At 43.8% G+C, this 20243-nt stretch overlaps 2 protein-coding genes across 2 annotated transcripts in view; one reads left to right on the top strand and one right to left on the bottom strand.

The window, feature by feature from the left end:
* ANKFN1 (ankyrin repeat and fibronectin type III domain containing 1) overlaps positions 1 to 20243 on the top strand; it is a 405102-nt gene that overhangs the window by 225870 nt on the left and 158989 nt on the right. The window lies entirely within an intron of this gene.
* Positions 1 to 20243, bottom strand: part of LOC311579532 (uncharacterized protein) — a 461287-nt gene that overhangs the window by 288761 nt on the left and 152283 nt on the right. The gene's annotated exons all lie outside the window — the stretch shown is intronic.

Below are 20243 nucleotides of genomic sequence, written 5' to 3'. Positions count from 1 at the left end.
AGGCAAGGTTTCTCTGTGTAGCCTTGGCTCTTCTGAACTCTGAAGTAGACCAGGCTGGCCTCAAATTCACAGTGATCTACCAGCCTCTGCCTCTCTGAGTGCTGGTATTAAAATCATGTGCCACATTTGACCATGTCCCCTGGAGGGGGAGACCTGGTGGCACTCAGAGGAAGGACAGCAGGTTACCAAGAAGAGACTTGATTCCCTATGAGCATATACAGGGGTAGGTAATCCCCCTCAGGAACAGTCATAGGGGAGGGGAATAAGGGGAAAATGGGAGGGAGGGAAGAATGGGAGGATACAAGGGATGGGATAACCATTGAGATGTAACAAGAATAAATTAATAAAAAAAATCATGTGTCACCTCACCCGCCTCTAATTATTATTGCTGTTGCTGTTGTTGTTGTTATTATCATTATTATTATTATTATTATTATTATTATTATTATTATTTTGTTTGTTTGTTTTGAGATATGGTTTCTTTGTGCATCCTTGGCTGTTCTGGACTTGCTTTGTAGACTAGGCTGGCCTTGAGCTCACAGCGATCTGCCTGCCTCTGCCTACCCCAGTGCTGGGATTACAGGCATGTGCCACCATGGTCTGGCTCCATGTCGGGCTTTTACATGGGCTCTGGGACCTGAACTCAGGCCCTCCCGCTTGTGCAGCAAACATTTCACCCACTGAGTCAGCTCCCCAGCCCTTCTTGGACGTGTGACATGTGTGTACAGTGCAAAAGGGCTGCCACTTTCACTCCAGCATATCCACCTCCTCTCATGGGTGCCTTTTCTGTATCTGTTGAGTACATTCAGGATCCACTTTCTTAGCAAACCAAGAAAACACTTCAGTGTTGTTGACTGTCATTTCCGGGTTGCGCATCAGGCTGCAGGAAGTCATTCACCTGTCATTACTGAGACTTTGCTACCTTTTGACCAATAGCGCCCCGTTTCCCCCCACCTCCCTGTCCCTAGTAACCTATCTCACAGAGATCTGTTTGCCTCTGCCTCTCTGCTACCATGAGTTCACCGTTTCAGATTCCTCTTTAAGACTATGCAGTATTTATCTTTTTGTGTCTGCTTCGCTTCATTCAGCATTATGCCTTGGAAGTTCGTCTGTATTGTCACAAATAATAGGATTTCTTCCTCTTTACAGCTAAATAATATTCTACTGTGGACACTGTCCTCTTTATCCATTCATCTGTCAACAAACATATATTGTGTGAAAATACTGCAATAATACAATGTAGACATCTCTTTAACATATCAATTTTATCATCTTTGGATATATAGCAAGTATTGTATGATGATTCTAATTTAATTTTTTTGAGGAGCTTCAATACAGCCTTCAATAAGTTATATTCCCACTAATACTGGACATGGTTCCTTTACTGCATATATTCGCCAACCTTATCATCTTTTGTCTTTTTTATAATTAGTGGGATGTAGTATATCTTTAAATCTTACTTTATATGTATGGGTGCTTTGCCTGCATGTATTCTGTGTACCACTAACACGCCTGATGCCTTCACAGGCCAGAAGGGGACTTTTTGCCTCTAGGGAGCTGGAATTACAGACAGCTGTGAGCTGCCATGTAGGTGCTGAAAGCCAAACCCAGGTCCTCTGGAAGAGCAGCCAGTGCTCCTAACTGCTGAGCCATCCCTCCAGCCCCCAATAGAATGTTTTTTTCAGGTGTTTCATTACTGTTGCTTGCGAGTGTGGGTACATGCATCCCATGGCACATAGGTGCAGGGCAGAGGAGGATTTGCAGGAAGCAGCTCTCTCTCTTCCTCCACTGTGGTCCCAGGGATTGAACTCTTGCCAGATTGCAATGGAAAAGGCTCTTTTCCCCAGTGAGTCATCTCTCCAGCCCCATGCAGCAGCTTCTGTAAGCATTTCTCAATGGTTGGTAGTGTGGATTTTTTTTTTATTGTAAACCTGTTGGCACGTTGTGTTGTACGTCTTATTGAAAAGTTTTTAATTTTAGAAACTGGTTTTCTTGCTTTTGCATGACTTAAGCTTGGATACCAACCCATTATCTGGAGTAGAGTTTGCGAGCATTTCCTCCTACTCCACAGATTGTATTCTCACAGTCAACTGCTTCTTCCACTGTGCAAAAGATGTTGTAGTTTACTATAAAACCATTTTGTTGTTGTTGCCTTGCTTTGGGGGCTCAGATTTTAAAGCTCATTGTTAAGTCAATTTCCAAAAGGTTCTCCCTATGTTTTATGATAGTCATTTTACAGTGTACATTCTTGTATTTAAAACATCTATTGTAGCCAGGCAGTGGTGGCATATGCCTTTAGTCACAGCACTCAGGAGTCAGAGGTGGGTGGATGTCTGAGTTTGAGGCCAGCCTGGTCTACAGAGCAAGTTTCAGGATAGCTAGGGATACACAGAGACATCCTGTCTGAGAAAAAAAATTAAAAGCTATCTATTTTAAGATGCTACTTGTACATAGGTGGTAAGTCCATTTTCTCTTTCCTGCATATGGATGTGTGAGTTTCCCAACAAAAGCAACTGAAGAGACATCACCACTTCTTGGCCCATTGCTAAACATCAGTTGGCTGTGGATATGTGGATTTATTTCTGAGCTCTGTGTAGCTCAGTTTCACTAACCTATATGTCTGTTTCTTATGTCACTACCATATTGTTTTGATTACTATAGCTTTGAAGTATGTTTTGAAATCAGATGGTGTGTTATCACCTGCTTTGATCTTCTCTCACAAGATTGCTATGGCTATTGTGGTTTTCCGTGACTCCTTATGAAGTTTAGAGTTATTTGTTCCATCTACAAAAAGAAAAGTCACTGTCATTTTGACAGAGATTGGAGCGAAATGATAGACTCATATGACTAGTACACATAGTTCAACAATGCTAAGTCTTGGGCTGAGAGGATGGCTATGTTAGTACATGCTCTGAAAGCCTGAGGACCTGAGTTCAATTCCCAGAGCCTACATAAAAATGCAAAGTATGCTGGCGCATGCTTGTAATGCCAGAAACACAGAAGGAGAAGCCCTGCAGCTTACTGGGCAGTCCGCCCAGCAAGGATTAACACTTGGCTAGCCCAAGGCCCTGTCTCAGAATAACTGTGGACATACTGAGGAACGACACCCAAAGCTGTGCTCTCTCTTCCCTATGTACACCCGCACCTATATGATTATACCCCACACATGTACCCCTGCATCCATATGAACACTCACATGTACACACAAAAATATTAATTCTTCAACATCATAAGTACAGGACATCTTTCTACCTACTCGTGTTATTCCTTTTTTTTTTTTTTTTTTTTTTTTTGGCTAAATTTGTTCCTTATCATTTCAACTTTTGATGTTGTTAGTAAGTGAGGGTAGAGGCAAGGAGACTAGAAAGGGGCCCGAGAGATAGAAAAGAGTTTTAAGGGAAGAAGTCGCAGGGCAATAGAGCACGTCTGATATGAAAGTGGAAGGGTACAGTGGAGGAGCAAGAAGATTGGGAGGAGGAGTAAAGGGAGGAATCAGTCAAAACTACATATAAAAATGACACAAAAATTAAATTTTTAAAAATTGTTTAAATTAAGAAGGAAAAGAATTATATTTTAACCTGCTTGGTTTTGCCATTTCCCTCTTCTGTCTCTATAAGTATAAATTAAATTTAAAGATCATTGTATTCAAATGATACAAACATTTTTAATATGAGTTTTAAATGAACCAGTTATTAATGAAAATACATTTTAGAAATACTTTCTTCATAATTAAAAATACAATGATATAATGTGGAAACATTTTTGAAAATCATAGTGTGTATGTGTCCATGTCCATGTCTATCTCTGTGTGTAATATGTGATGTCTATGTTCACGTGTGTGTGATGTGTATATATGTTCAGATGTGTGATGTTGTTCATACATTTGTGTGTGATGTGTGTGTGCATGGTATGTATTTGCATGTGTGTATATGGTGTGTGTGTGTGCATGTGTGTGTTATGTGTGTTTGTTTATACGTGTGTGTGTGTGTGTGTGTGTGTGTGATATGTGTAGCTATTCATGCATCTGAGTACAGGTGCATGAGTACCACAGTATATGTGTAGAGGTCAGAGAACAGTACTGAGTCTTGGTCCTCGTCTCTCACCTTTGTTGAGACAGGTCTCTTGTTTGCTGCTGTATACAAGGGCTAGCTAGCCTTCAGGACACTAAGGAATCTCCTGTCTTCATGTCCCACCACTGCAGGAAGGCCAGGACTTTAGATCTGCTACTTTTCCTGGCTTTACAGAGAAGGATTCTGGGGGCTCACATTCAAGTCCTCACACTCGTGTGCATACATTTTACCCACTGAGCCATCTCTTCAGCCCCAGGCAGGCATGTTTAGGGATAAGCTATAGAGCTGTGCTCAGTTTCTTAAACCTTTCCAGGCTGTGAAGAACGCCAGAGGATACAGGAAGGACAGTGTACACAGTTGTATTGAAGACTGGCTTCAGGTTCCACAAGATCGACTCATACAGAATGAAATCACTGGGAAAATTGCTCTGTGAATATCATCAGTGTATTAAAATCATTATTGCCAAGTTATTTATCCAAATATTATTATGCATTATGAAATTTTCTCAACAGCTCCAATTGTACTGTCAGCAAAATCTCTGCCAATTAAAAATTACCCAGGGCTAATTACAATATTTCATTTATTAAGAACTTATGTTGTTTTCAATTATATAAATTAAAAATCAAGTTACTAAAGTTAAATGCTTTGAGAACATAAAACATGAATTTTCTGAAAATTCAAGCAAGAACAATAATTATGATAAGTGAGGATCTTAATATTTATGACATTAGACTTGTCACTCCAGCACTCCAAGGCAGGCAGGCACCTGTGAGCTCTGGCCAGTCTGGGCCAGAAGGGAATTTGAAGCCAGCCTGTGCTCCAAGTGAGATCCTGCCTAAATAAAATCACCACTAAAATATAATTTTCATAATTTACCATTGTTACTCTGGTACCAACAACACCCTGTCACATTGTGGAAATGACATCATATTTTTAAAAGACTTTACAGTTGAGCAACTTGTCCTCATTTTTGAGCAAGGTCCACAGCTCCATATTTTTGTTTAACATTGAGTCCCAAAAAGTGTATGGATAACTAGTCCCACAAACTCTAGGAAAGTCCAAAGGCTGATTCTCAGTGGCCTGGGACACGTGACCATCCCGGAGCCAACTACGACAGAGATTGATGTTCTCCTAGGCCACAGGTCAAACTCACTCAAATCGTGTGCGGGCATCCTACCTCACCATCCCTGCAGCATTTTGGAAGGTAGCAGCATGGGTGAAAAGGGTCATGAATCTAGCTGCTCTGTCCCCTCTGCTCTCGTGTGAAAGTACATTAGCAGGAGGCTTACCCGGTACTGTTGCTCGCAAGCTGCTTGTAGATTCCAAGATCGTTTTATTTCTGCCCCAGTATCATTCTTCAGCATGCAGTCATGTCCAGTCAAGTACTGGGGCTGGAAGTGGCCCTCTTACCAGCCGTCACTCACTGTTTGAGTGGAGGTATGTGTGTGTGTGTGTTTGTGTGTGTGTGTGTGTGTGTGTGTGTGTGTGTAACCGATACCTAAATCAAGGTGTAGAATGTTTTGCTGGTTGGAGAGATGGTTCAGTGGGTAATGTTTGTTATGCAAGCCTAAAGACCCAAGTTCAGATCCCCAGCACATTAGTAGGAAGTTGGGTGTGGCAGCACCACACACCTGTAATCCCAGCGCTGACAAAGGGGTTCCTGAGGCTCTCTGGACAGCCAGTCTAGCCAAACAGTGAGCTCCAGTTTCAGTTTTTGAGATCCCCATCTCCAAAATATAAGGTGGAAAGTGACAGCGGAAGACACTAGACATTGACTTCTGGCTTCCACACACAAATGTATACACACACGCACACACACACACCTATACACACATGCACATCTATTCACACACATGTACACACACATGCTCAAATGTATAGACCATTTCTAGCATCCATTAAAGTTCTCTTGTGGTACTGTCCAATCAAGTAAGGCAGCCTCCCAGCCATTAGGCAGCCAGTGTTTGCGTCCTGTCCTTTCTCTGTAGATGGGCTTTGCTGGTTCCTGATCTTTGTGAGATTCTATAGTGTCTGGCGTCTTCTGTCCCATCCAATGTTTTTTGATAATCATTCACTTACACTTTTGTGTATCTACATGATTTCTTTTGATTATTGAGCAATAGCCCATGGTATTAAGGTATAATTTTTTACTTGGTTATTACTCTATTGATGACAATTCAGATATTTCCAGACTGGATATCTATCAAACTGCTACAAAATTCTAATGTTATCCTTTTTGTGGGTATTTACTTTCCATTGGGTTAAAACTCAAAGTAGAAGTGAATCATGAAGTACATTGTACTTAGCTTTATAAGAAATAGCCAAACATTTCTCTGGATCCCACCATCTTCCTCTCTCAGTTGCGTCTCATCTGTCTCCCAGTTGTTCCCAGGCCTCCCAGGCTGGGAATTTAGCCACCTTTGTGGGCAACATTCATTTAGCACCTTGGGTATGGTACCTCACAGAGTCCACTCTTGACCATTTTCATAGCGTGTTGTGATTAGCTTAACCAAAAGATGCGGCATAAGAATGCCCCTGAGTGCATGTTGTGGCCAGAGGACTCCCCCAAGTCTTTAGTCTTTTCCTTCCACCTTGCTTGAGACAAGGTCTCTTTGGGTTTGTTTGGATTTCATTTGCTTAGCTGGTTTTGATTGTTTTTTTGCTACATATACCAGGTGGCCTGCCTGGGATTTCCCTTCTCACAGTAGAGCACTGACTAAGATCCCAGACGCTCCCTGCCCCATATCTCTGGCTTTTCATGGGTTCTAGGAAATAGGTTCTCAGGCTTTTCTGGCTTTACCCACTGAGCCATCCCCCGAGTCTACTCAGTCCTTCTGCAAGGTGATCACTGTTAATTCCATCTAAGAAATAAGAACATTAAGCATCAGGTCAACTGACTTGACAAAGACTCACAACTAGTAACTAGCAAACTAGACTCTCTTACTTGTTCTGATAGCTCTGGCAGCCTCCCTCTGTAGGGTTCCACAGCATCCTGAACCTTCAGGCCTCTTACTGTCAGTGCAATAGAGGGAACTCTAGAGTCAGAAGTAAGGGGAAAGGAGTGATTTTAGGTGAACTAAAAGTAATAGAGTGGTTCCCCCCCCCCCCCCCCCCGTTTTTGACATACAGACCTCAAAACTCTCTCTAACTCTGGGGTCCTTGTGCAATGTCCGGTGTGTCAAGCTTGACTTTATGATTTCCAGTGCTTGGTCCTCTTCTTGTCCAAGTGAAAATGTGTTTCGCTGGGCCACATGCAGCTCTCTTTGCCCTATTTGGGTTTAATTCAATCAGCTGAGATGGCTACGGTTCCTCCTGCCCACATGCCATGTTGCAGTGAGCTCCATATTTGGTTGATGAGGCAGAACTGCTCCTGGCTGCTTGATAATCTCACTCACATATCTAGGGACGATGGGGAACATGCACCGTAGGCTTTGTTTTTCTGCTCAGAGAAGTAAGTGCTCTCTGCTGTGGCAAGAGGCATAGGAAAGCCCTCGACTTCCTCACTGCTGCAGTCAAGAAGTGACGGGAATGGTGGTTCTGTTCCTGTGGGCTACAGTGAGCCGTGAATACCTGCGGACTACGAGAGTCTGCAACTAGGATGTCAGAGCAGGGGGAGGCATTGCCACCACCATCTCCATCCTCTCCAGATGATGACTGGAGCGAAGCCTACCAACTGCTAGCTCTAGTCACTGCTCTGCTGCCTGGTGAGGAGCATCCTATACTGCTGACAATGTTAAAGAAGAATTGCATGGGGTAGAGCACACACCGGGTCCTTGAGAATACTCTGCATATTACTACAGAGTAGCCTAATCCCTAAGACTACTACCCTTGTGCCACCCTTATGGAGGTCAGAGTCACATGGGGACAAGCCAGGACTAACCGAGAGGCCAAAATGGAATGAGGTGGAACCCTAGAGCCTTCTTAAATGCATGCTTATGACCTTTCTAGCTTGACTTTTCCTTTTGTTCTATTTTTTTTCTCCCTGCACACCTCTCTGCTGTCATGTGCTTTAAGCTGGGTGAGCCTGACATTCAAACAGCTAGCCTGATCTGGCATCCTTAGAAAAACAGAGTTTTTCCTTTCAGCTCAGAGTGGTCTTAACGTGGAATGTGGAGTTCACAGTGGGGCGTTGAACATACAGGGTGGGCTGCCTATGTAATCATTGGGTTCTACCTAAGGCCAATGACTCTACTCCCGTGTTTGAATTTGAACACACATCCATCTTCCTAGCTCCTCTTCCTTCACCCTAGTATCCTGAATCCTCACTGTACTAAAGGCTACAGGGGATTCTACCTTCGGTGCCAAGTGAAGTGGCTGTAAGGATCTGCCTAGGCGGTGTCCCATTTGTCAAACAGATGTAACATTGCTTGTGAGGGTCAGAAGGTGAATGGTTTGGCAGGAAGTGGGTCACAGGCTAGCTAAGAAACACCCAGGCTGGGCAGCAAATGAGGAAGAGGGCCTGGGAAAGAGTGAAGAGGCTCTTCTGAAATGGATTTATCTATCAGTTCACCGAGGGCTGAAGGAGCCTTTCAAAAATTGGTCTTGGGACCCTAAAATTATTTTAACATGAGTCTAGACTCAAACACTAAATAGAACTATTTCTGGGAGACTGCAAAATCTATTTTGATTAGCACCTGGGACTGGGAGAATAGAGAAGTAAGCCATCAGAAGCTAGTTTTCTCTGTGAATTGAATGACCATCAAAACCAGCCATATTCTCTGTGAAATCACCAGTATGATTGGAAGGGACCCAGCTGGCACCACCAAAGGCTGGATGCTTTTGTGGGATGCTCCTGTGTTATCGGGTACCAGTCCCATCAACAGAAATAGCTCATTAGCTTACCAGAGACAACATCAATAGAAATGGGGTCTTAGTAACATGTCTATAGTCCATGGTTTGTCTATTTTCATGAAAACACTAATGATCCTGGCGTGGAATTATTTTTAGCATCTTTAAGTACCATCTAGGGGCAAAGATGATCACATGTATTGACTCTGAAGCATTAGAACCCACCATACAAACCAGGAATAGCTAGACAGAAGTGAAACATCTGGACAGAGATGCTCTTCTCTTGTACGTCCCATCAGCCTTTTTGTTTCACAGCAGTGTGAGCACTGCAAATGGACCTTCAGAGAGAGCATTGCTTGATTCAGCTTGAAGGCTGAACGTGTGAAAAAAATAACAAGAGAATCTTTCAAAGACTTCAGTTGCTGCCAAGGGATGCTGCAAGTCAACCTGTTAAAGAGTCTTATGCGGAAGAATAGCTCCACTGCCTTCTCCTTTGAGCTCTTGGGAGGCATGACACCTACCATGTTGTTCCAGTTTGCTTGATTGTTTTGAGGTTAGGAAAGGCTGGGAAGCCTATTGAGAAGTGCTTACTTGGAGGATGAGAGCCCAAACTATCAAACTACCATTCCTTGTTATGATCTCTTTTTCTCTTTTTTCTTTTTCTTTTGTTTTTTCTTTTCTTTCTTTTTCTTTTTCTTTCTTTCTTTTTTCTCTTTTCTTTTTCTTTTTGAAGATGACAGACTGGATGCTCTTTCCTCATGGTTTCTGGCTCTAGTTGTTGTCCCAGGACCAGGCCACATCACATTTATCACCATGGCTGTGGATGAGGCTAGGGATAGGGTAGAAAATTTGACAATTTCCTTCCTGGTGTGTCTCTGAATTCCCAGCCTATTCAACACCCATTAGACAATCTATAGCTGGGCAGTTGATGCTGACAAGGTCACTGTGCCCATCTCCTGATATGCCTAATAGGTTGGGTGTAATTTGGTGAGCATTTGAAAGGAGATGCCTCCTCTTGTGCTTAGCTTTGCCCTAACAATGATCACAACCAGGAGGAAACAGCACTGCTGTGTTCAGCTTTTTAGTTTGGATGTTGTCCGCAAACCACAAAAGACAGGAAATCTTGGTGGTTGGAATGATAGCCCCCACAGGGGTCACTACATGTCCTTGGAACAACCTGTGTGCCAGTCTCAGCATTCACCCCTCATATGTCTGCGACATTCTATAAATGACATGAAATTAGTTGATTATTGATTCTAGTGGGCGAGAGTGAGGCAGATTTGGACAAAAAGGGCCAGGGTCACAAATGCTGCCTGAAATGAAATATCATGTAAAAAAAAAATCAGAACTGTGTCCTGTGAGTTGTATCCAACAGCCAAACTGCATTTTTTCTTTAAAACTACACAAAAAGAGTACACTATATGTCTCAGAGTTTTCTTTAATTCCATTCAATCAAATAAATATGTATTGAAAATCATTTATCATGAACAAGATAGAGGGAGGAGTGGAAAGTTAACAAGGGCTGAGCCCTGCCCTTAGGGAGGTTCAAATACAGTATGGAAAGTAGACAGACCATAAGTATTTCTGATAAAACCTGCCACAAGCTGAGAGTGCTAATAGAGTCACAGACACCGCAGCTGGAGAAGCCAAGTCACGTGATCCATAAAAGAGACATGAACAATTCACCTGGATGAACAGAACACCTTCCTGAGAACACCAGCCAGTCAGAGTTCGGCTAAGTGAGTCTGGTCTCCTGAGACTCTGACTTAAGCCACGTCATGGTCTTGCTTCTGTGACAGAGAACTTCTCAAATTGCTAAATGTTTCTTGGTCACCATAGGACATGGTCAGTTCCAAGTATCCCTACTGAAAGTGGAGAAGCCAGCACAGAGATATGCTAAGAAATGTCTAACCTTTTCTCTTACCCTTTCACTTGCTGTGGCACCTGCTCTCTTGGCTTCAGAACACTAAGTTTGAGAAGACTCCTTGTGCCAGCCAGAAAGTAAAAATCGACTAATACTTTTAACTGCATTTATTTTAGGAATTGGCATTTTCTTTATTAAGAAAATGGGAAGCAGGAGAGAGAGAGAGAGAGAGAGAGAGAGAGAGAGGAGAGAGACCAGAAAGAGAAGAAGGAAGAGAAGGAGGAGGAGGAAGAGGAAGTCTGCCTAAGATTTGGATAGATTGTTAAATATGGATCTATTTGCATTTTTATATATGTAGACATCAAGTTAGACCAGCACCATTTGTTGAAGATGTTTTCTTTTTTCCATTGTATGATTTTGGCTCCTTTGTCAAAAATCAAGTATCTGTAGGTATGTGGGTTTATTCATGTGTTTTTGATTCAATTCCATTGATCAACCAGTGTATTTCTGTGCCAATACCATGCAGTTTTTATTACTAAGGCTCTGTAGTATAGCCTGAAGTCAGGGATGGAGACACCTCCAGAAGTTCTTTTATTGCATAAAACATTTTTTAACTCTTCTGGGATTTTTGTTTTTCCCATATGAAGTTTATAATTTCTCTTTCAAAGTCTGTAAAGAATTGTGTTGATATTTTGATGGTGATTTCATTGAATCTGTAGATTGCTTTTGGTAAAATGGTTAGTTTTACTACAGTGATCCTACTGGTCCATGAGCATGGGAGATCTTTCCATCTTTGTCAACTTCTTTCTTCAAAGACTTGAAGTTCATGTCATACAGATCTTTGACTTGCTTGGTAGGAGTTACACCAAGATACGTTATATTATGTGTGGCTATTGTGAAAGGTCTAGTTTCCCTCATTTCTTTCTCAGCCCATTTATCATTGTATACAGCAGAGCTACTGATTTTTAAAAATTAATCTTGTATTCAGCCCCTTTGCTGAAGGTGTTCGTCAGCTGTAGAAGTTCTTGGGTGGAAATTTTGGGGTTGCTTATGTAAACTGTCATATCCTCTGTGAATAGCGATACTTTGACTTCTTTTATCACCTGCACAAGATTCAAGTCCAAGTTGATCAAAGACCTCAACATAACACCAGATACACTAAATTTATTAGAACAGAAAGTAGGGAAGAGCCTTGACTTTATTGGCACAAAAGACAATTTCCTGAACAGAACACCAAGAGCTCAGGCTCTAAGATAAACATTAACAAATAGGACCTCATGAAACTGAAAAGCTTCTGTAAGGCAAAGGACACTGTCAATAGAACAAAACAAGAGTCTACAGATTGGGAAAAGATCTTCATCAACTCTACATCAAACAAAGGGCTAATATCCAAAATATATAAATAACTCAAGAAATTAAACACCAATAAACCAAAAAAATTTTTAAATGGGGCACAAAGCTAAACAGAATTCTCAATAGGGGAATCTCAAATGGACAAGAAGCACTCTAAGAAATGCCCAATGTCCTCAGTCATCAGGGAAAGACAAATCAAAAGGACTCTGAGATTCCACCTTACACTGGTCAGAGAGGCTAAGATCAAAATCTCAAGTGACAGCACATGCTGGCAAGGATGTGGAGAAAGGGAAACACTCCTTCATTGCTGGTGGGAGTGCAAACTTGTCCAACCACTTTGGAAATCAATCTGGTGATTTCTCAGAAAATTGGGAATAGTGCTACCACAAGACCCAGCTATGCCACTCCTGGGCATACACCCAAAAGATGCTCCACCATACAAGGACACTTGCTCAACTATGTTCATAACAGCTTTATTCATAATAGCCAGAACATGGAAACAACCTAGATGTCCCTCAATAGAAGAATGGGTAAAGACACTGTGGTACATTTACTCAGCTATTATAAACAAAGAAATCTCGAAATTTACAGATAAGTGGGTAGAACTAGAAAAGGTCGTCGTCAGTGAGGCAACCCGAATGCAGAAAGACACATGTGGTATGTCAGTATGTACTCACTTACAAGTGGATTCTAGCCATATACTACAGGATTAACATACTATAATGCACAGACCCAAAGAAGATAAGTCACAAGAAGGACCTAAAGGAAGATGCTTCAATATCACTCAGAAGGGGAAGTAGAACAAAGAGAGGCAGTGGTTGAAGAGAGGGAACAGGAAGCAGAGGGAGAGCAGAGGGATATGATGGTGGGGAGAGCGGGGGCAGGACGACAAAAGACCTGTAGAGAAAAGAGAGCCTGAGGGTGGGAGCATCTCTGTGACAAGCTGGATACCTAAGTCAGGGTAGGCGCTTGGGACAACATGAGGGAAACTCTAGCAGAGAGTCTTAGTAGCAAGGGCCTTAGAAACGGAAGAGGACACCCTCTAACTAGACAAGTCTCCCAGAAGGAGAGGAACACCAACCCACCCACAAAAATTCCAACCCAAAATTTATCCTGCCTACAAGATATGCAGGGATAAAGATGGAGTAGATGGAACAGAGATTGAGGGAATGTGCAACTAATGCCTGCCCTGACCTAAGACCCACCCCATGGTGGAGAGCCAAGCCCTGACACTATTAAGGACTCTGTGCTATGCTGCAGACGGGGTCCTCGCAGGGCAGGGTTGTCCTCTAGAGGCTCCACCCAGCAGCACTTGGAAACAGATGCTTAGACTCACAGCCAGGCATTGGGCGATGTGTAGGGAGTCATGTGGAAAAGTGGAGGGAAGGAGAAAAGGACCTGGAAGAGACAGGAGCTCCACAAGAAGGACCAACAGAGCCAACTAACCAAGGCCCAGAGGCACTTCCTGAGACTGAGGCACTAACCAAGGACCACACCTGGATGGGACTTAGACTCTCTACAAAGAGGGCTCTGGCTTCATCTGAGTCCTCTAGCATGGGGAGCAGGGGCCATCTCTGACATGGACTCTGTCGCATGCTTTCTGATCAGTTTCCCCTGGTGGGACTGCCTTGCCAGGCCACAGGGAAAGAGGACACACTCAGTTCTGATGTGACTTGATGAGCTGGGATGGATGGGAAGGGGGCTCCCCTTTTCTGAGGAATAGGAGAGAAGGCATGGGAAAGAGGGAGAGTGGGAATGAGAGGAGGGATGGGGCTGCGACCAGGATGTAAAGTGAATAAATTAATAAATGTAAAAAAAATTGGATAGGTTGCTTATTTGTGCATATTTTGATTTGACCATTTTCAAGTGTGTGTTTGCCATCTTACCTTTGGCTGCTTTTCATACCTGCTGACACTCCTGAGGTTTGATGGGCAGGTGTGTGCATATACACAAACACTTGCAGAAGTTAGACCCAGGCAACCTGCTCATTGCTCTCTTATCTTCATCTGAGCAATCCCACCCCTCCCTTATCCATTTACCCCAAGCCCTGCTCATGAACGAGCTGATCTTAAGGCATTCACCATTTCATTCTTAGATTATTTGAGAATTCTGTACCACATTTTTTTAAAGTAGGCAAAGACACAGAAACCATCTCTGGCTTCAAATTGCCAGTCAAAGTGGGTAGCCCAGAGGGAGAGAGATTCTCACATCTCTGTAGGGACCGCAGTCCTTAACATAGCATAACCCCACTAACATCCCGGTCTTACAGTGCAGTGGCATGTTTGAGACCCAGTTAGTGCCCAATTAGTTGCACGCCCTATTCATTATGACCGAATCCAGTACATCACAGAACGTAGATGGCCTTGGGGATGGTGTTAGGGGAAGCAACCTGGGCTGACTCCTCTTGGAGAGATTTAGGTGAATACTGCCACCTATTGACAGGTGGAATGTATGCTCTGGTTCCCACTGCCCTTATCCCTGGGCTGAGGCTCATCAGAGCCAGTCTCATTACTCAGTGGGCTAAAGGATAGTAACAGCCCCGAGTTCACAATTCTTAATACATCTGTGATGAAAATCCAGCCAGCTTGCTTACAGACTGCATCTGTGATAAGAGGCAAAGGCGCGAGGGAGAAATGCCAGAAGCTTTGCAGGGAGGAGACCTGGGCTTGAGACTCAGCTCAGCCCCTAAGTGCACAAAACCAAGCTAGTTAATCTCTCTGAGCCTTGGTTTCCTCATCAAGGAGTGGCTAATCCTGTTTTGCAAAGTGTGAGAGCTGGGCACTGTTTCTGGGTGGCACACAGAGTGCATTAGAGTGACGGCAGCACCAACTCTTTTTTTTTTTCCACCAAGCTATAAATGGCAGCTATTTACGATGCAGTGGTTGGTACTATGACAAACCTCATCATGTAGTGGGGCTCTGGTGAACTCCTCCATGGGGGTCAGTTCTCCTTGGGCAACGCTCCTTGTCTACCAGACTATCTCTGACATCCAAAATTAAGACAGTGTGAACATAAATAGTGGAATTTTAAGTGTGCCAATTGAGAAAATGAGGATAAATGGGCTTCATTACCAACCGTCTCTGGACTACCCTGGAGGATATGTGGGGTTGAGTCGATAAAGAGTTATGATAAAAAACTTGGGAGCTGCTTATAAATGGGGCTTTGTGACCTGCTCGGTAAGGTGGTGCAGAGAGCCAGACCTAGGAGGCTCGCATTCCTGCCTCGGCATGGTTTGGGGATCCTGGGCTCCTGCAGACAATAGGGGATTCATAGCTGGAGAATTCTAACTACGACGACGGAGAGGGTGGCAGGCAGAACAAGAAGACTTTTCAGGAGTTCAGGGACTCTGATTATCACGTCGGTGGTGCAGCGAGCCGGGAGGCTGCCGGAGAGGCACACAGAGCGGTTCTTGGAAAGCTGTCAGCGAAGGGTTTGTAACCTCCCTAAGAGAATCACGCTTCTCAAAATCCCCAATCTGGAAAGCCTCCCCTGGCCGGTCCAGATCAACACTGTGGTGGCTGCGCAAGAAAGAATGCGGACTGCCTCTGCATGAAGAGTCTGAACACTGTGTGTCTAGGCTCCTAAGGAAGACCTAGGAACAAACTCCACAAGCAAGCTCCCCAGCATATTAGGAAGGCAGTCTGAAAGGTCATCTAGGACTTAACGACAAAATCATCAAGAAATTACATAACCATGAACGGTCTCCACGTTTTGAAAAAGTCTGCCCAGGACTGAATAGGCAGGCCTCTTCTGTGAGGAAGTCTTTCTCCATTGGGCCTTTGGGACCCGGCCTGGGGTGGGGGTAGGAGGTGCAGGGTGCTGCAGAGCCCTGCTTTCATTTTACTAGGAACCTCACACATAATAAGCATGTTCGAATCCATCCTAGGGTGTTCCTCCATCTCTCTCTCTCTATCTCTCTATCTCTCTCTCTCTCTCTCTCTCTCTCTCTCTCTCTCTCTCTCTCTCTCTCTCTGCTGGTTTTGATAAATGGAACATTTTATTTTAGGGAGAAAAAAAACCACAGCCCATTACTAAAAAGCCACACCCTAAGGTGCTAAGGAAGATCAAGAGATTATGGAATGAAGCAGGCTGGACAGCTTCTCTGCTGACCACAGGAAAGGACCTGCCACTTTCTTCTCATAATTTAATTTTGAGATTCTGATGAAAAGGCACTCCCTAAGTGGAAAAGGGCAAACAAGGAGAAAGAGTGAAAAATTATTCAAATGGTCATCAAAGAGTGATCAATTTAAATTTATGTCTTACGAACAAACCACATGTTACGAACCCCGAGGGCAGACAGACCTTTATGATGATGTATGAATGTTCTCAAACATGGGCAGGATTTTTTTTTTGTAGGAATGGACATTATTGGTTTGTAATATGAGTGGGCCTGGGCCTAACTTCCCAAGCATTCCAATGGCCTAGATGTTGCATTGCCAAGCAGAAGATGGAATAAGAAAAGGAGCCCTTCGGTTTACCAAGTCAACTCACTCATTTACTACTACAGGAAGGAAAGCTAAAACCCAATGATAAGAATCCCCTTGTCAGGGTCACCCAGGCCATGAGGAACAGCTCAGAGGCCGAGCTCACTCTCCCATTCCCAAACCTCAGTTCTTGTCCCTGGGGCTAAACAGTTCCAGGGAGGGTAGGCAAGCCCTGGCAATGGAGGAGAAAGGTCTGTTTCCAGGATGACCCATTATCCCTACAAAGGAGGGGAAACATCTGCAAAAGGCCCAGTGTGCTGCTCCAGGCAGCTCACTGTCACACCCTACATGGCCTAAGTTCTTTATCAGACCCTAACTGATCTGCAAAGTACCCTAGATGCATTGCTGTGGTTCTTCACCCACTCCCTTTGTCTACTATAAAAAAAAAAGTGCAGAGTGAATCACAAATACTCAAAGTGCCTCTCCATATGTGCCCTGCAATAATCAGCATCACCGTAATTTGCCAATACATAAGCCAAACCTTTTATATTTGCTCTCTTTTTGGATGGCAGATTTTTTATACATATGAACGGGGTTCAGTGAGGGGTTTCCATGTATACATATAGCATACACCGATCAACAGATTCAAGGCAACCCTTGTCAAATCCCAACTACATTGTCATAAAAGAAGGAGGGGGGAAAATCCCCAAACTCAAACAGAAGCAAAGAAACTCCAAAGATAGGGGGAGAAAAGCTGGAGGCATCACCACACCCAATCTCAAAACATACCACAGAGCCATAGTAAGCAAAACAGTATAACAGGAGCTTAAGAACAGGCCCATAAACCAACTGATCTGAAAGCCTATCCTAGAACTGAGTCCGTGTAGATTAAAACTTTGAAAACCACATTTAGCTTCTTTCTGCCAACAGTCCATTTCTACCTCCAAAGTGCACCCCACTCCTGTATCTTAATGCTCACTTAGGCATCTCTCTGTTCCTGGGTCCCCGCTACTCTGGTTGGTTCCATGTCTAGACCAGAGAGATCGTGTTCAACTACATTAGCCTTCATGGGTACCCTTGTCACTACCAGTAGGAAATATAGACTAAACACAGTATCACACCCACCTCGGGCTACCCAGATCTGCTTTGTGAGACAAGTCCTAATGAGCTCATCGGTGCCTTTACTGCAGCTCAGCCCCAGGGACTTCTTATCCACAGCCCAAGGGCTCTATGCCTTGACACCTCCCCCCTCCTTGCCAATCTGCAGGTGTCTCCATTCCTCCACATCCAATTATACTACAATCGTCTCTAGCTCCTTCCTACATATTCTAGAAGGAAGTGACCAGAGCCTACTCAGAGCCCTACTCAGAGCCTTCCAATGGTACTTACTCATCCCCACCTGCCCTATGGTCAGATGCATCTCTGCCACTAAGCACTTCTCTTTTGTCTTTGGAAAGATACCCGGACCCTTCCAACCATACAGCTTCTTAAATGCGTCTCTTTCTTAGAGTTCGCTGAGCAGTTATTATCTGCGAGGCATTAGGCCAAGAATTGCAAGGACTGAAGGAGGGAAAATAAAATGCAATCCCTTTCTTCAAAGGACTTTTTTTTTTAAAAATAGAATCACTGAGGCATAATGACAACCTAAACAAGGAAGGTGACTGTGGGGGTGGAACTGGGTGGAGGGACGTTCTGAGAGTGGAAGAACATTCTCAGTGTTCCCAGTGAGGGCACTGGTGTTAGGACATGAAGGGAGGGAGACGGAAAAGAGAGCGGTCTGCTTTGAGATCCCAAGTCCGTGCTGTAGTCGTTAGTAAACTCCCCTTTCAGTCTGGTTCATCTAAGCCATCCATCCCCACCCCACCCCACCCCACCCCACCCCACACACAAACCAGATTCATCTTCCTGCAAGACTCTGATCGTGCGACTCCCCGGTTGAGTGCCTGCTGTTGGGCGAATCAAGCATCTGCTAATTGCAGGCTTATGCTAGGAGTTATGGAGAACACCAGTTTGCAGACATGACACAAACCCCCAGGAAACATCTGGAGAACAAAAAAGCAAGAACATGCTGTGAAAGTGCTAGGGAGTGGGGGGGGGGGCGACAGAGTGAGGGTGTGATCAGTACGGGCTGAGATAAATTGAAAAGAATTAGTCAGAGGAGGCAAGTCTTCGTGCGCTTGGTGGAAAAGCTTAAACAGGGCATAGCAAGAGAACTGCAAGATCTTTAAATCCTGGGGCCTCCTCCTCCCACTAACCTTCCAGGTTTCTCAGTTTTTCATTTACCCAACAAGTACATGTTAAGCATGCTGGCAAAAACCTATGTGTTTACTGATTGCCTTCCATGTGTCAGAAACTCTGGTAGATGCTGGAAGAGAGCACTGAGCAAGCGACACACAAGTCACTCCGGCTCTACGATGCAATGGAGAAGGGTGGTCCTCAACAAGAATAACTAAGACTGGTGGGAGAGCATCGAGTGCTACATCTCAGATCGCAGGGTAAGGACGCAGGAGCCCAAGGCTTAGGAAAACATCACCAAGAGATGAGGTTTAAGCTGGAACACCAAGGATGAAGAGGAGTTAACCAATAAAAGGGGACTGAGAACATTGTGTGCGAAGGCCTGGCGTTGAGGGAACATCCGGCATATCCAAGGAACCAAAACATTTTCAAAGTGACTGTGATGCTGAGTGCAAGTAGGGAAGGAAGGAGAAACTAGGCTAGGGAGGTAAGCAAGCTCACAAAAAAAGGATAGTTCTCCTAATGTGTGCCTGGGATCTTACACCTGCAGGTAACACGCATGTAACACAGTGTCTCTAATCTACATGATAGAAACATGTTGAAGAATAGATTAGTGAGGGACTAGGGAAGTCCTGACACTCCTTTGCCAAGGACTTGGACCTTTTGATGCCTCCTAGAGTGCAGATTACATACCCTTTACCCCAAATGCTTGGAACTAAAATGTAACTCAAATTTCAGTTTTTAAAACAGTTTTGCCCATAGAATGAGGGATCTTTGAATTTCAAACCGAGTCTAAATACAAAATCATTGTTTCTCATCTACCTTTCCCATGTAACCTAAAGGTGTTTTAATACAACATTTGAAATAGTTTTCTTCATGAAGCATGCTTCACGGTATGGCCATCTCCATTTGTGGCTGTTGTATCTGTATGCAAAAATGTTTCTGGTTTTGGAGCATTTTGGGCTTCTGATTTTTAGGTTAGAGATGTTCAATATGCTCCCAGAAATTGTGCTATATGGAATCCCCCTAAGGATTGCTGAAGAAGGAACCTGTGACACATTCCCCTACTCACCCACCCACCTGTCTCTGATCCTGACAGAATTACTCAGAGTCACATGACTTTCCCTTTGATGGACTCAAAGTAATTCTTCATTAAGGTCTAAGTCAAAGGTTGTCTAGGGAAACCCTTTTTACCTGGGAATCACTTGGCTTAAGCTGTGAAAGAACAGCCTGAATGTTTCTTAATCCTAGATGGAAAATAAACCGTCGTCTGACCCAGTGGACAGAGACATTCCTTTTTTAATATATTTTATTAATTTATTCATATTATATCTCAATTGTTATCCTATCCCTTGATCCTCCCACTCCTCCCTCCCTCCCATTTTCCCCTTACTCCCCTCCGCTATGACTGTGACTGAGGGGGACCTCCTCCCCCTGTATATGCTCATAGGGTATCAAGTCTCTTCTTGGTAGTCTGCTATCCTTCCTCTGAGTGCCACCAAGCCTCCC

This window comes from Acomys minous (assembly GCF_964271855.1).
Source record: "Acomys minous genome assembly, chromosome: 12".
Lineage (NCBI taxonomy): Eukaryota > Metazoa > Chordata > Mammalia > Rodentia > Muridae > Acomys > Acomys minous.
Note: the sequence above shows the minus strand (reverse complement) of the source record. Positions and strands in the feature narration are given on the sequence as shown.